General features: G+C 43.1%; 1 non-coding gene across 1 annotated transcript; it reads right to left on the bottom strand.

Annotated features, from left to right (window-relative positions):
* TRNAC-GCA (transfer RNA cysteine (anticodon GCA)) lies at positions 1 to 72 on the bottom strand. Its single transcript has one exon. It is a non-coding gene; the product is annotated as a tRNA-Cys (tRNA).
* Positions 73 to 16354: the final 16282 nt, after the last annotated feature.

Here is a 16354-nt window from a genome sequence, read left to right as displayed (position 1 = left end):
AGAGGACACCCGGATTTGAACCAGGGAACTCTTGATCTGCAGTCAAATGCTCTACCACTGAGCTATATCCCCAGCTTTTCAGTAAAATCAGAATGACAAAATATCAGTACATCATGAAAGAGTGTGAGGATCATACTAAGTTGTGCCAGAAAGTACAACCTTGAAACTGTGGAACAGGAGAAGTAGTCCTTAATATTATTTATTAAAGGAAAACTGAATCATTTAAAAAACAGATTTATTTGTTTCATTGTTATTTTATTTGAATAGGCAGTGGTACATAGGACCAATGCCTCTACATACAATGATTGTTTTGAAACATTCTTAAAGGGGAAGAGGTTTTTACGGGACACCTTATCGTTTGAGGATTGGTTACCACAATCACGGAGATGATGATGAAGTATGATTGTTTTGGGCCAAATTATGGTGGAAAAACATTTCTACGTACCACTACAATTTGGTATTTGGAAGGTACACCCAAACACCCCTTTCGAATACCTTCCATTTAATACATCAGAAAAAGCCATTTTACGTTTGCAAATGGCCTGATTCTTCAGACCAGCCGTCTTGCAACTGCAATGATAGTTCGTACATCTTGCACGTAGGCAGAGCTTTTAAGGAGAAATTAAATAGTTCCTACGTTGCACAAAAATGAAGTGCTTCAAACAAACACATCCTTTGCATGCACAGAGAAGAGGTGGAATATATGTAAGACTGAAGACACAGGTGAAATGAGAAATAGATTGACTGCTTCGCTGCCAAGTTTTATATGCCATTTCTTCAGTGCAATACAAGAAAGCACCAAACAGTATAACAAAGTTGTCAATTGGTTTAATAGTCCATTCCCTTTGTTTAGTGCTGTGAAAGGAAGAGCCGAATTCCAAAATTGATCAATGATGTTTCAGAAATGTCCCAAAGGGAATACCAAGCCGAGTGTTAAAAACTGCATTTACTCACAGGTTTTAAGAAGCAAACACTGTAATGCCATTAAAGTGCAATATCCAAGGGAACACTGACTCTGTCAAAGATGATCCAAATGGAATTGATGGAAAGTCCCAATTACAAACAACAGAATCAAAATATGGTGAGGGGACACCAGGATTTGAACCAGGTACCTCTTGATCTGCAGTCAAATGCTCTACCACTGAGCTATATCCCCAGCTTTAAAGTACTACCAGAATGACAAAATATCAGTACATCATGAAAGAGTGAGAGGATCATACTAAGTTGTTCTGGAAAGTACAACCTTGAAACTGTGGTGAAGAGAAGTAGTCCTTAATATTATTTATTAAAGGAAAACTGTATCATTTAAAAAACAGATATTTGTTTCATTGTTATTTTATTTGAATAGGCAGTGGTACATAGGACCAATGCCTCTACATACAATGATTGTTTTGAAACATTCTTAAAGGGGAAGAGGTTTTTACGGGACACCTTATCATTTGAGGATTGGTTACCACAATCACTGAGATGGTGATGAAGTATGATTGTTTTGGGCCAAATTATGGTGGAAAAACATTTCTACGTACCACTACAATTCGGTATTTGGAAGGTACACCCAAACACCCCTTTCGAATACCTTCCATTTAATACATCAGAAAAAGCCATTTTGCGTTTGCAAATGGCCTGATTCTTCAGACCAGCCTTCTTGCAACTGCAATGATAGTTCGTACATCTTGCACGTAGGCAGAGCTTTTAAGGAGAAATTAAATAGTTCCTACGTTGCGCAAAATTGAAGTGCTTCAAACAAACACATACTTTGCATGCACAGAGAAGAGGTGGAATATATGTAAGACTGAAGACACAGGTGAAATGAGAAATAGATTGACTGCTTCGCTGCCAAGTTTTATATGCCCTTTCTTCAGTGCAATACAAGAAAGCACCAAACAGTATAACAAAGTTGTCAATTGGTTTAATAGTCCATTCCCTTTGTTTAATGCTGTGAAAGGAAGAGCCGAATTCCAAAATTGATTAATGATGTTTCAGAAATTTCCCAAAGGGAATACCAAGCCATCGGGAGGCAAGATGGAGCCTGCATGTCAGGCGTGTTTGTGAGAGCGCCAGGAAACCTCCGGTGTCAGTGCGCTCTATAAATTTAGCCTAACATTAACATTAACATTAACAGAGCTCCGTTTGGGCGGCCTGACGAATCCTACCTGAGCTTTGGCGGTGTCGTTTCTAGCGATTACAGAGGATGTCTGTTATGCGTTCCTGATTCTTGATCTGCTGTTGCTTTCACCGACTTTCCAGTGTCCTCGCTGTGGGGTGCTGTGCAGCGGAGCCCCTTGAGAGCTTGAGCTGCCGGGTTTTCGGACGGCGAGTGTCGGAGCCGTCTGCTCCGTATTTGGGACACATGCTGGGCTGGACGGGCAGGGCAGCTGCAGTTTAGCTTTTTTTTGGACGCTCCCAGGGAAGGATTGCACGCAGACTTTCGGTGCAGCGGGGCTGCTCGGCTGTTCGGCTCCCCTGCTGGGAGACGCCTGTTTCGGATACGCTGGTTTGGTGCAGTGGGCCCACCCGACCGCTGCAGCACCTGGGGAGAGGCTGCACGCCGGTTTGGTGCAGCGGGGCTGCTCTGCTGGGAGTTGGGAGCTGGGCGTAGGTGCCACGGCACCTGGGGAGAATTACACGCTGAGTTTGGTGCATCAGAGACTGAGCAGAATCCACGGAATAGTGCCCTTCTGGGGGGAAGAAAAGCAGAAAAGAACGTCGAATAATTGCCAAGTAAGAATTATTTTATAACCTCTATATTCTCATAGACTGATATACAAGTAGACTTAAGTCATTGGAGATTAAACACCTGCATAATCATTTACTTTTTTGGATTTGGAAGGACCAAGTGACTTAAGGAAGCCTTAGAAGGCTTTAGGCTCAAAGACTTGACAAGTGGAATTTCTCAACATGCCCCCAAAAGTTGCACGTGGTGGGAAAACCAGACCCAGCGGTGACAATCCAATCAGGACTCGTGCAGCACTCGCAGCAAAGTCAAGGCAAGATAACAGCAATAATGACCTAGATAACATCCAACTGGGCACCCCAAAAATTCCACAAATGTTCTCCAAGGGAAAAGCAACAACAGTGATTATTTATACTGATTCTCAGAATAATGGAGGGAGTCAGGGGAAGGGCGGCGGATCATCGGTCAACAGCCAAGTCCAAGATGAGACGATAGTAGCTGCATTGGAACACCTGATTGTTTCTCCAACAACACCTTTGACAATCTCATCCACAAGCGCCTCATTACCTGACGCTCCTGTATTATCAGAAATACAAAATGATGCCACTCTTAATGGTAATGATGGAGGGGTTATAGAATCGGCTTTACCTCGATTTGAAGGGGCAGAAGGCGACGGCGATGGTGACCCCACAGGCAGCAAAGACAGCGAATGTTATTCTCTATCTGAACACTCAGTAGATTCTGACGTGGAAGAGGATCTGGACGAGGACATTGAAAATGCGAGTAATGAGAATTTATGTAAGGAAGCACATGCTAGTGTTACAGATGAATTGAGAACAACTAGGTCTTGGAGTGAGGAAACTTCAGAAGGAGATCCAACTGTTATAGATCAAGAAATAGAGTTGGATCTAGCAGAACCTATTCAACAAACTAGTTCTAGCCCTAGCCCTGAACTTCCTAATCTAATGCCTATTGATATAATACTGAAAGCTATATCGGAGCAACGCCTAGAGGCAAAAGCAGAGCACTTGAAAACGCATAATGCGTGCAAAAAACTACAGAATATGGTACGACGCTTAGCTAAATCATGCAATGATTTTACGGACAGGATGGCAGCAGCAGAAGGACGCATATCCTCATTGGAGGATCAAGTAACTCATATAAAGGCCAGCTTTGACGATTCAAAAGGGCTGAGAGAAGATGTGAACTCTAAATTGGTCGATTTAGAGAATAGACTTCGCCGTAATAATTTACGCGTTTTGGGTGTTCCTGAAGGAAGTGAGGGGCGTGATGTACGACAGTTTGTTATAGAACTCTTTGAGGAAGCCTTTCCCGATGTCAAGGATTGGGATTGGTCCATGGAGATCCAGAGGGCACACCGATTCCCTTTTCGCAAACAAACGGCACGGAACACCGAAATAAGGCAATATCCTCGTGCCATCTTGATATCCTTGAATAACTTCTTGGCGAGACAGAAATTGTATGATCTGGCTAGGCCGGACAAGAAGCGCTCTGGGAAGGATATAGAATTTTTTGTACGCCTTGACTACTGTCATTCTACGGTAGAAAATCGTTGGAGAATGCGTCAAATGATCGAACCATTCCAGAAAAAGGGAGCACAAGCTTTTCTGCTTCAACCTTCCACGCTTAAAATCGTGTATAAAGGTCAAAATAGATTCTTTACCGCCGAAGCTTTAGCAAAGGCATATCTGAATACATTAGAGTGAGAAGTAGGACTTGAAGATTAGTACACCAAGTGTATAGTACGGGGATTGTTTGCCTTAGCTGACCGGCGTTTGAAGCCTCGTGTGCCCATTGTGCGAGTCAATGCCTTGCCGGACCCGCTGCGCGGGCGCAGCTGCGTTGTGCGACTCCCTTTGCCCAGGAAGAGAGGGGGAGCCTGTCTTCATCGTTATCACCTTTACCATCGGACCTTGGACGCCGGCGGGGCTGCGAGCTGCCTAGCAGGGACTCCAGTGACCAGGAGTCCCTGCGTGCACCACCTGTGGCCGCTCTCCCGGCCGGCTCCGCCTCTGGCAAGTTGAAATTAAAAGTCAGCGCCTCCCTTGCCTGGTGGGATTGTTTGCCTTAGCTGACCGGCGTTTGAAGCCTCGTGTGCCCATTGTGCGAGTCAACGCCTTGCCGGACCCGCTGCGCGGGTCCCGCTGCGTTGTGCGACTCCCTTTGCCCAGGAAGAGAGGGGGAGCCTGTCTTCATCGTTATCACCTTTACCATCGGACCTTGGACGCCGGCGGGGCTGCGAGCTGCATAGCAGGGACTCCAGTGACCAGGAGTCCCTGCGTGCACCACCTGTGTCCGCTCTCCCTGCCGGCTCTGCCTACTGCCCTCCCCTATTTACATAGGGTGGAGAACCCGCTGTGCGGGAGCGCGCGGGAGCGACCGGGGCGAAGACCGGGCAAAGAGCGGGCCGTTTGAGGCCGTTCGAGTAAGGCAGAGTCCGGCCCAGGCCTACCCCCCCTGACCGATTGGAGGCTTACTAGCTAGGTGGCGGTTGTCGCTACACCAGCCCCTGCCCTCTGTTGCATCTAGGTTGGACTGAATCTTATTTCTAAATTAAATTGTACGAGTCCCTTACAATGCCTTTAAGATCAGACAAAGAACGAACAGTACAAATCCATACCAGTAAGGGAGTCGTATCAGGCCCACTTGATGCATTTATCACACGGGCTACGGGGATCCTGGAAAAGGAAATCACTATGGTAGAAAAAAGACTCTCACTTGACCTTATTAGCGGTAAACGCTCATCTTTGGGGGGATTAGCCACCATTACCTCCCCTGCACCACATGCTGCCTTTAATTGTGTTCAAATTTCTCCCACGGACGTTATCGTCCATTTAGAAAGTGTGGGGGGGAGTCCAACTGTCACTACCCAGGTTGAAGAAGGGTATAGTCTTGATAATTCTCAAGCCAGCCAGGGGGGTGCTTCCCGGATTAGTGGGGGGCTTGAACCTAGCCAGTTATCTGGACATTTCCCCCTCAATAACTCTGATTTAGCTGAAACTACAAAACACCCGGAGTCCATTAGTGACCCTAACATTAAAAAGAGAAAGTCGGATTCTCGACTGTCAGGGGGTAGAGAACGAAAGATCCCTAAAACTAATGATGCCACAGATAAAGTGAGCCAGGGACACCAGCATCCCCCTGACATTCAAAAACCCTCCGAATTTGCCAACTTGCTGTGCCCCTCCCTCTTGTCCTTGGGTTCTTCTAGTACTTGCCCCATGTGTCTTAACAGCGATGATGTTTTGCTAGCAAAAATGGAGGCCATGTTTAAAACTTTATTACTACCTGTCCTAGAGCGGACTGGGCTCATGACCTCAAAAATTGACAGTCTGGAGGCTATAACTAATTCTAACCACGCCATCCTTCAAAAATCTACTTGGCACTAGCCATACGAGTGTCAGCAAAACTCAATTAGTCACCAAGGACCCCGCTAGTACTACCCAGGCCAGGTGTAAACCTCCCCATATTAAAACTTCAGGGCCAAATTCTAACACGCCAAAGGGGGGGTGAAGCAAAACGCTCCACCATTTAAACCAGCTATGGATAAGCAAAATCCTGGTGGGCAGCAAAGCACGGGATTACTTTTACCATCTAAAACAAATCTTGCCCCCCCCAGTTCTCATAGAGACCCTGTGACCCAACGCAACACCAATATCAACCGTAGAGAGGGGAATCGCAAAAGATTAACCACCCCTAGTGTTGACCTCCCGCTTGAAGCTGCCAAACACACCATAGTCTTGACAGGTGTTGCCCCACTAAATCCAGGCAGTAAGGAGTCATTTGGGGATCTCCGCAATAAAGTAATCTTCTGGCTAAACAAAAACCGCCCTCTACCTCCCTCATCTCCTACGGAGATACTATATGTAAGAAGAGTAGACTGGGTGGGCCATGAGTCTAAAGACCTGGAGGGAGATTGCATTTTGATTTCGTTTAAGGATGCATGGGTGGTAGACGCCATTAGAAGAAAACCTATATTTGCAAGACAGGGGGATGTACAAACTCTAGCCCTATCTTATTTCTACCCCCACAGGCAAACACTCCCCCTACCCCGTCCCATCATTCGCCAGGCCCCTCCTATAAGACTCCCCTTGCCACTAACTCCACTTGACCATCAGCGCCCTTTCCTTTTTAATCATTTTGGCCCCCTTTCCGACCTTGAGGCCATTGACTGACTCCATGTTCCAACTAGCGAGTCTCCCATGGTTAAACCTGTTGGCTATGAGTCTATTGGGCACTGCATGACGAGTCCACACAAAACCAGCAATTTAGCTGCTGCGGGGGTAGGCCTAGAGCCTAGGGCACCTAATCCACCCGTATACAGGGTTGTCCAAAAGGCCATGATAACTAATGATCCTATAAATAACTCCAAGCTTATAAATACTACGTACGACAGAGGCCACAAACAGGCAGCCACCCCAGCTCCACCTTTTAAACCTCCTCGTGTGGTGGCACTGATTGAAAATCTGAAAATCTTGTCTTGGAACATCGCAGGAATCAAGGCCCGCTTCTCCTCCGTAGACTGGCTGAACTTTGTTGATAATTACGACATCATTTTGCTCCAAGAAACCTGGGCAACTGACCCAGTCTTCAAGCTGGGCTATATCAACTTTTTTAAACCTGCGGTCAAAGGGGTTAAGGGGCGTGCCTCAGGCGGCCTAACGATTTGGGTGAAGCAGACATTGGGTCTTCATCCGACTGAGCTCCTTGCCCAGCATCCGGATCTCCTATCAATCAAACTAAGCAAAGCTAACCAGCGGGATGTGTACATTTTCAATATCTATGCCAGAGGACTACCTGGTGGTCGCAGCCAGCCTCTGTTGAACCTCATCGACCACAAAATTGCTGAAATGGGTAGTGGGAATGTTACCATCCTTGCTGGGGACTTGAATTGCACCATAGAGCCTTTGTTCGGCATTGGGGATAGCTGGAGCACGGCTGAGGACACCGCTTGGAATATCCCTGATCTAATTGTCGACAAAAGGGCCAAAGCAACAGAGGCGGCAGTGAATTGGATGGCATTCTGCCTAAACAGAGGTTTCCGAGCGTGCAATGGCCGCACTACCTCGGATAAACTAGCCAACTGTACTTTCGATAATGGGCTAAGGCAGAGCCGCATTGACTATTTTTTGCTAAAATTGGAATATTGGCCTTTATTAATTGACATGGCAGTGATACAGCGTCCGGAAAGCGACCACAATCCGCTGTTACTATCATTAAATCTGCCAGACCTAAAGAGGCAAGAGGAGCCTACCACCTCACATACAGGGGACCTTTTGCTAACCAATGATAGGAGGAGATTGAAATGGTCCCGGGTCTTGGAGGATAAATCACTATGGGACAATGTTAATACAATGGCCTACAGTGTGTATAATGAGATGGTGAAAATTGATCTGCTGGGGGCAAACCCGGGCTTGGCAAACCATGTTATGAACCTCCATACTGGATGTTTTGACCAGTTAAAGTCCCTTCTCTCCCTCCCGTGCCGTAGCGCTCCTACCAAAGTAAACCCCCTGCCACATAAATGGTACAACAAAAAATGTAGGGAGACACATTCGGATCTTATTTCAGCTATTAAAACCAGGGACATGGTCGCAGTTAAGGCAGCTAGGCTCCAGTACAGAAAAATCCTTTGGGAATCTAAACGGGAGTGGGAGGATAAGTTTTGGACAGATCTTCTGGAGGCGTCCACCTCAAACAACCAAAAGAAGTTCTGGGATCTAGTTAAATGGGGGAAGGACCCAGCTTCATCCACTCCGGCCAACCATGTTCCCCTGGATGAATGGGTAACATTTTATTCCACCCAGTTTAGAGCTGACGACCCTAAAGCTATAAAACCCCTGGTTAGGTCATCTTCAATAAGCTCCCTCGGAGAGAATCTAATTTTCTCGGCGTCAGAGGCCGAGTTGGCCCTGGGCCTGACCCTGCGAGGAAAAGCTCCTGGTATGGATCTGATACCGGCAGACTTATTTAAATCCAATCTAGCCTTATGGATTCCATACATAACCATGATTGCTAACTCTTTGGCTAATGGAGCTACGATCCCGAAATCTTGGAAGGGCGCCGACATAATTCCGATATATAAAAAGGGCGACAAGTCCAAGCCAGGGAATTACCGTCCCATTAGTTTAATCAATTCTATACAAAAGATCGTCGCACGTATGGTCTTGGGACGGGTCCAGGACTGGATTGAAACAAATGACATCTTATCTCCAATGCAGGCGGGCTTTAGATCGGGAATAAGTACCATAGAGCAGGTGTTTAGACTCTGCCTGATCTATTGGAAGGTGGTCTGGCTAGGCGGCGGCACCATCTTTGCTGCATTCATTGATCTAAGGTCCGCCTTCGATTTGGTGCCTAGGGACAAATTGTGGGGCGTGTTGGCAAAGTTGGGCTGTCCTTCAGTACTTCTGGATCTCATCATTAGATTCCATGAAGATAACTACGCGAGGGTGAGGTGGGGAGGCCACTGACAAGTGACGGAATCATTTCCCGTAACCAGAGGTGTCCGTCAGGGGTGCGTCCTTGCACCCACACTTTTCCTTTTATTTATCAACCAGGTGGTAAAATTCTTCATGGATATCCCCACTGACGCCCCAATGTTGGCGGGGATGAGATTCCCGCTCCTCATCTTCGCCGACGACACCCTACTCCTCTCTAGAACTCGCAGCGGTCTCCAGCGGGCTCTGGACCGCTTTGAGGAGTTTTGTGCCATTAACAACTTGGAGGTAAACGTGGGGAAAACGAAATTTATGGTTTTTACCAGAAACCATCCAGTGCGGAGCTCTGTGAGGTTAAATGGAGTTGATCTCGAGCAAGTCGAGACCATGACCTACCTGGGGATTACCCTTGACAGCCGCTTGAGATGGAAAGATCAAATCAACATCCAACATCTCAAGCTGGCACGTTTGTCTGGCTGTCTTATAAAAGAGCAAAGAGGATCATCCACCAAGCGGGTTCTTCCTGCCCTTAGGATCTATGACGCAAAAATCACCACTGCTATTCTTTATGGCGCAGATCTTTGGGGCTACATGGACCTGCTCAACCTTTTTAGAACACAATGTAAGTTCCTTCGGAACTTAATAGGTCTCCCACAATCGACCCCCTTGATCCCTCTATGTCTGGACTTAGGCTGCCCTCCGATCAATGAGATGGCTAGTTTTAGGTTGGTGGCCCTGTGGAGACGGATATGGACCTCCCCTGAATTGTCTCGCTTCGCTAAAGAATTAGCCGAAGTTAGGTCAATCAGTGGGTCTGGAAAAATCCCATGGTTCTTAGCTGTGAAAACTATCCTCACTGACATGGGCTTGGAACAACTCTGGTTATCCCCCTCATCCAATGTTTTTCCCTCTAAACAAGAGTCAAATCCCTGTACTGGGCCTCGATTCGTCTAAAAAGAGTTTTACTCTCTAGCAACATCAGCCTCACAGGCAGGTTCTTAACCTTTAAGCTAGATCTATCGCGAGAGCCCTATTGGGATGTAATAACTAAACCATTAGACAAGAAATTGTACCACCAATTCAGAGTGGGGTCATTGCCTTTGAACCCTTTTCTTAACAAATGGTCCACAGGGACATCGATCTATTGTAAAGGTTGTCCGGGTCACAGAGAATCAGAGGGACATTTTCTTTTTGTTTGCCCGAGATATACTGTACCCCGAAAGAAATGGCTCAAACCATTGTTCCAGAGACTGCCGTTTAAAACATCTGTTGAAGCCATCTGGGCTCTAAAGACCAACACTTCCGAGCTTTTTGTTGTAAGCCTGGCCAAATATCTGGGCTGGGCCTGGTTTTTAAGGTTAAGTCATAAGCCTCAGTTGCCTGAGCCCAGTGACAAACCATGTATTGTGTTGAATCCAGCCCTTACTAGATTTTTTGCATCTGTATCCATCAGCCAAGAAATGGTTTTATGTTAATTGATTCGTATTGCACTGCTAAAACACCATGTGTCCTTTGCTTATTTACTCAGGTTTCCTTTTCATTGATATTTAATGCTTTTTTAAATGTATCTAGTTTTGAGGTTTTTGAATTTTCCCTTTTTCCTTTTTTCTTTAAATAGTCTCCTTTTTTAAATATTTATGTGTGACCTATTTCTGTATTTTATTGTGTCTTTTATGATTTGTGAAAAATCGAAATAAAGACTTGAAACCTGAACCTGTATAGTATGGCATAGACTCACTCTATCTAATGTTTGGACTTTTGGTCCCGCCCAAACATCTGTGGCGCTCTTACATACATCACCGGGGCAATAGGCCCCTTTGCCTTAATGAAGGGGAAGGGTCACGGGGGGGGTAGCAGTGTTGGGGGAGGGGTCTGGGGTGGGAGGGTTGTTCACGGGGGGTGTGCGTGGGGGGAAAAAGGGGGAAAAAACTCAGTCAAAGTCATGGAACATTATGTTGAATTGAATAGCTTTTCTGATGTTGATGGAATGGCACAATGCTATAAATTAATATTTGCAAGGAACTTCTATTATTTTCATGGCAAATTCTAATTTTCGAATATGTTCTTTTAATGTATGTGGTCTCAATAATGTACAAAAGCGTAAACGTGTGATGCATGAAATTCGGTTAATACAACCTGATATAATTTGTCTACAAGAGACGCATATACCATGGGTGAAAAGACAAGTATTAACCGATCTTGGATTTATGGTGCTTGCTGCCTCACAACAATCAACTACGAATAGAGGGGTGGCTATCTTAGGTCAACGCTCTGTAATTATGACGGGGAAGGTCAAAGTAGATAGCGTAGGTCGGTGGGCAATCGTGGAATGTATATTCGGCAACGTTGTGACAACGATTTGTACAGTATATGGATCCAATGTGGATGACATCTCAGTTATAGAATATTTAAATGTAGAACTAGCCCTGTGGAGTACTCCATTATTTGTACTGGGTGATTTCAATATTCATGGGGAATTGAATACATGGGACCCAAACTTTACCAGATATTTAGGTAGGAAACCCAAGGTTTTCAAAGCTCTACGTCAATTTTTATCCCAACATGGGTTGATTGATGGATGGCCTGTGACCCATATGAAAGATCCTGGATATACTTTTTTTTCTTCATCACATAAGAAATTTGTTCGAATAGATTATATTTTCATACCTAGAAATATGGCACAAGGATCCAATATGTTTGTTAAACCACGTATTACCTCAGATCATGCTCCAATTGTTATGGAGTTACCTATATCTAATACACATAGAACACATAGACCTTTCACTTTTAATAAGAAATTGTTATTAGACGAAACATATGTGAATCAAATTATGGATTGGGCCCTGCAATTTTTTGATCATAACAGAGCCTCTACATCTTATGCAATGGTATGGGATTGCTTTAAGGCAGGGCTACGCGGTAAAACCTCTAGTTATAGCTGGAGTATACAAAAGAAAAGGAAAGATATAATGATAGAATTAATACGAGATTTAGCTAATGCAGAGTTTGATTTAATCCGTGATATTAGATTACAACGTAATAGTGAAACATCACAAAATGAAGTCGCGAAACATAAGGCGAAGATAAACGGTATTTGGAGTCAGGACATAGCATTACAATATAAGGTGTTCCGCGCAGAGAGATATGAATATGGGGAAAATGTAGGCAGATGTTTAGCACAAAGAATGCGCGGGAGACAGAATATGCAGCGCATAAATTCTATAGAAAATAATCAGGGAATTTGTGTAGAATCACCAGAAGGGATACTTCAAGTCTTTTATGAATAATATACAAATCTTTATACTCAAGAAGATTCCTCTCCTGATTCACTTAATCAATACATAGATAATTTGGAATTGCCTCATCTAAATTTAGCACAGCAGGAACAATTAGAGCTTCCCATTACAATTGAAGAACTTGAGATCTCCTTGAAAGAATTAGCTCTCGGGAAGGCCTCTGGTCCTGATAAACTTCCATTAGAAATTTACAAAATCCTATTCCCTATAATAAAAACAGACATGCTTGCAACGTTTTTAGAAGCTCAAAAGGGCCACCCTCCACCATCATGGGAAGATGCTAGCATAGTTGTATTTCATAAAAAAGACAAACCGCTGCATCTACCTGGGTCGTACCGCCCAATCTCCCTCATAAATGCGGACGCAAAACTATATTCTAAAATCTTCGCTAATCGACTAAGCCAAATTGTTCCAACCTTAGTTTCTCAACAACAACACGGCTTTCTTCCAGAACGCGGCACTATTAATCATATACATCGGGTAATTGCAACACTAGATTATGCCACTGCGCAACATAAAGACGTCGGATTGGTACTTTTAGATGCTGAAAAAGCATTTGACCGCGTTTCATGGGCATTTTTGTGGGCAGTTATGGGGAAAATGGGATTCGGTTCACGACTTATATCTTCGCTACAAATTATGTATAGGCACCCGGGGGCTAAGATCTGTATATCTGGACAAGAATCTATGGCGGTTAGTATCACGCGGGGTACACGACAGGGGTGTCCCTGTTCACCATTATTATTTGCTATTTATATAGAACCCCTGTTAAAGGCACTAATGTCATCTCAACAAATCCAATCTATGGTTTTACCAGGAGGTGATATAAAGGTGTTAGCTTACGCTGACGATATTGCAGTGGTAACTTCTGATCCGGAATCTGCACTAATTGAAATAGAAAACCTTACAGGCTTGTTCGGCAGTGTGTCCGGATACAAACTTAATAGCCAAAAAACTCAGGTTATATGTTCACCAGGCCTATGCACTAACGATAACAAGGTTGCTATAGAGGCCAAATACTTAGGTATTAAAATTAGACTCATGCCTCAACAATTAGTCTCGTCAAACTGGGCTGATATATTAGTGTCAGTAAAAAATCAACTCGATAAAATAGAATGTCTGCACTTATCGTTGGTAGGGAGACGTAATGTCCTTAAAATGACTATTCTTCCGAAAGTTTTATATTATTTCCGAGCAATACCACTGGAAATACCGGCCCACATTAGAATTAAAAAAATTGAAATCTATAACTGATCGATGTCTTTGGAGTGGGAAAGCAACACGGAGAGCATCTAAATTTATGACTTTACCAATCTTAAGGGGGGGCTGGGGAGTCCCGAACTTTGCACTCTATTATTTGGCATGTCTTATACAAAATCTTAAATATTTCTCAATTGGCGGAACTCCACCCGTATGTGAAAGCCCTGATATTTTCTCGCTTTTATTAGGTCCACAAACTCGTCAAATGTTACTTCGTTTTACAGAACCTAGCTATTACAAGAGAACGAGATTCAAACTTATATGGTCCGCTTTCAAAGGATGGCGTTCTATCCGGAAACTCATCTCATTGGGTCGTGTTAATTTTTACACTCCGTGTAATTCTATAGAACTTCTTCCGGCAATCTTCAGGGATCACACTATGGGTACTTGGTGTGAGAAGGGTATAATAGCTATTGGCGACATGGTTAAAAATGGCATCATTGCCTCATTTCAGGAGTTAAGAGACCAATTTAGTCTTTCTAAAAATGATTTCTTTAAGTACTTGCAAATAAGGGATTTCTTACATTCACATCCATATATTGTACCATTATGTTCCAATGAATTTATGGAAATATTAAAAAAACCAACACGTATAGGGACTATTTATAATTATCTGTTAAACATACATCAGGATGATATGGACCAACAAGCATCAAAATGGTGCACGAGACTAGGCACATCAGTAGCTCCATTTCAAGAATCAATAGTCATTGCTGATAAAATTATTCTTTCTGCCAGTTTATATTCTCAACATTACAAAACTTTATTTAATCTTTATCACACACCACTTAAAATGTTAAAATGGAGTAATGCATATAACGGGAAATGTTATAGGTGTCAATGCGATTTGGCAGATATTATACATATATTTTCAGACTGCCTTATATTAAAACCATTTTTTGTATCCATAGAAATCTTTTTAGCACATATTACAAAATGTGATGTGAAAATCTCTAGAGAGATGATTATTTTTGGTTTATCGAATGATAATGAATTGTTTTCAGGTTATCAAGAGAATAGATATATTATATTCATGGCCATGGCTGTAGCTCGCCTTTGTATATCATCGATGTGGTTAAAACCTGAGGCACCTACATATGAAATGTGGCGAGCAAAATTTTATAATATCTTTAATTTGGAGTTTAACCTTTATCGCGTCAAATCAATTAGGAAAAAGAGAAGAGGGTACAAAATCTGGCAGACTTTGATAGATTATTTGGATCATTAGTTATTATTATTTATGCTATTTAAGAATTTGAAGATGTTGCCTTTACTGTACATATCTGATGTTAAGACCATTTCATGAATCTCTATCTTTATGTATGTGGAATATTTTTTTTTTATTTTTTTTTATTGTATACATGACTTTGAACTGAATCAATAAAAAAGATAAAAAAAAAAAAAAAAAAAGGGAATACCAAGCCGAGTGTTAAAAACTGCATTTACTCACAGGTTTTGAGAAGCAAACACTGTAATCCCATTAAAGTGCAATATCCAAGGGAACACTGACTCTGTCAAAGATGATCCAAATGGAATTGATGGAAAGTCCCAATTACAAACAACAGAATCAAAATAGGGTGAGGGGACACCAGGATTTGAACCAGGGACCTCTTGATCTGCAGTCAAATGCTCTAGCGCTGAGCTATATCCCCAGCTTTAAAGTACAACCAGAATGACAAAATATCAGTACATCATGAAAGAGTGAGAGGATCATACTAAGTTGTTCCGGAAAGTACAACCTTGAAACTGTGGATGAGGAGAAGTAGTCCTTAATATTATTTATTAAAGGAAAACTGGATCATTTAAAAAAACAGATATTTGTTTCATTGTTATTTTATTTGAATAGGCAGTGGTACATAGGACCAATGCCTCTACATACAATGATTGTTTTGAAACATTCTTAAAGGGGAAGAGGTTTTTACGGGACACCTTATCATTTGAGGATTGGTTACCACAATCACGGAGATGGTGATGAAGTATGATTGTTTGGGGCCAAATTATGGTGGAAAAACATTTCTACTTACCACTACAATTCGGTATTTGGAAGGTACACCCAAACACCCCTTTCGAATACCTTCCATTTAATACATCAGAAAAAGCCATTTTGCGTTTGCAAATGGCCTGATTCTTCAGACCAGCCTTCTTGCAACTGCAATGATAGTTCGTACATCTTGCACGTAGGCAGAGCTTTTAAGGAGAAATTAAATAGTTCCTACGTTGCACAAAAATGAAGTGCTTCAAACAAACACATACTTTGCATGCACAGAGAAGAGGTGGAATATATGTAAGACTGAAGACACAGGTGAAATGAGAAATAGATTGACTGCTTCGCTGCCAAGTTTTATAAGCCATTTCTTCAGTGCAATACAAGAAAGCACCAAACAGTATAACAAAGTTGTCAATTGGTTTCATAGTCCATTCCCTTTGTTTAGTGCTGTGAAAGGAAGAGCCGAATTCCGAAATTGATCAATGATGTTTCAGAAATTTCCCAAAGGGAATAACAAGCCAAGTGTTAAAAACTGCATTTACTCACAGGTTTTGAGCAGGAAACACTGAAATGCTATTAAAGTGCAATATCCAAGGGAACACTGACTCTGTCAAAGATGATCCAAATGGAATTGATGAAAAGTCCCAATTACAAACAACAGAATCAAAACAGGGTG

The sequence above is a fragment of the Lissotriton helveticus genome, chromosome 1_2 (genome assembly GCF_964261635.1).
Source record: "Lissotriton helveticus chromosome 1_2, aLisHel1.1, whole genome shotgun sequence".
Taxonomy (NCBI): domain Eukaryota; kingdom Metazoa; phylum Chordata; class Amphibia; order Caudata; family Salamandridae; genus Lissotriton; species Lissotriton helveticus.
Note: the sequence above shows the minus strand (reverse complement) of the source record. Positions and strands in the feature narration are given on the sequence as shown.